Genomic DNA, 798 nt, shown 5'->3' on the forward strand with positions numbered 1-798 from the left:
CACACACGATTGCACATTCCTTTGGCCGCTCCCGCTCAACTACGGAGACGAGTTTTACCACGGTTCAACTGCACCAGTGCCTATTTACCATGGTTTCGACCCCTTTCAGAACACGCTTGCCGCCGCTAGACGCGTGAATAATGAGCAGCGAGCTAAAACTTACCGTAAACGTGCAAAATAATAAAACGTGCTAAACATACGTCGCGCTCGTGCGTTTTGTTTTGCACGCGGTGCAAAAAAATTAAAAAGGGAATGCAACACGAGGACTTCCCAGGAGGTCACCCATCCTAGTACTACTCTTGCCCAAGCACGCTTAACTTCGGAGTTCTGATGGGATCCGGTGCTTTAGTGCTGGTATGATCGCATCCAACATGTTACCCCCGTCTTCGTCCCTTATGCTTGCCCCTCCCAGCTGCACTACACACACGATTGCACAATCCTTTGGCCGCTCCCGCTCAACTACGGAGACGAGTTTTACCACGGTTCAACTGCACCAGTGCCTATTTACCATGGTTTCGACCCCTTTCAGAACACGCTTGCCGCCGCTAGACGCGTGAATAATGAGCAGCGAGCTAAAACTTACCGTAAACGTGCAAAATAATAAAACGTGCTAAACATACGTCGCGCTCGTGCGTTTTGTTTTGCACGCGGTGCAAAAAAATTAAAAAGGGAATGCAACACGAGGACTTCCCAGGAGGTCACCCATCCTAGTACTACTCTCGCCCAAGCACGCTTAACTTCGGAGTTCTGATGGGATCCGGTGCTTTAGTGCTGGTATGATCGCATCCGACATGTTAC

The 798-nt window shown here is 49.9% G+C and overlaps 2 non-coding genes across 2 annotated transcripts; both read right to left on the minus strand.

The window, feature by feature from the left end:
* Nucleotides 1-249: 249 nt before the first annotated feature.
* LOC123179508 (5S ribosomal RNA) lies at nucleotides 250-368 on the minus strand. The gene has a single exon (XR_006490416.1). It is a non-coding gene; the product is annotated as a 5S ribosomal RNA (ribosomal RNA).
* A 301-nt stretch (nucleotides 369-669) lies between these two features.
* Nucleotides 670-788, minus strand: LOC123179506 (5S ribosomal RNA). The gene has a single exon (XR_006490415.1). It is a non-coding gene; the product is annotated as a 5S ribosomal RNA (ribosomal RNA).
* Nucleotides 789-798: the final 10 nt, after the last annotated feature.

The sequence above is a fragment of the Triticum aestivum genome, unplaced genomic scaffold (genome assembly GCF_018294505.1).
Source record: "Triticum aestivum cultivar Chinese Spring unplaced genomic scaffold, IWGSC CS RefSeq v2.1 scaffold168505, whole genome shotgun sequence".
In the NCBI taxonomy this organism is placed as follows: Eukaryota; Viridiplantae; Streptophyta; class Magnoliopsida; order Poales; family Poaceae; genus Triticum; species Triticum aestivum.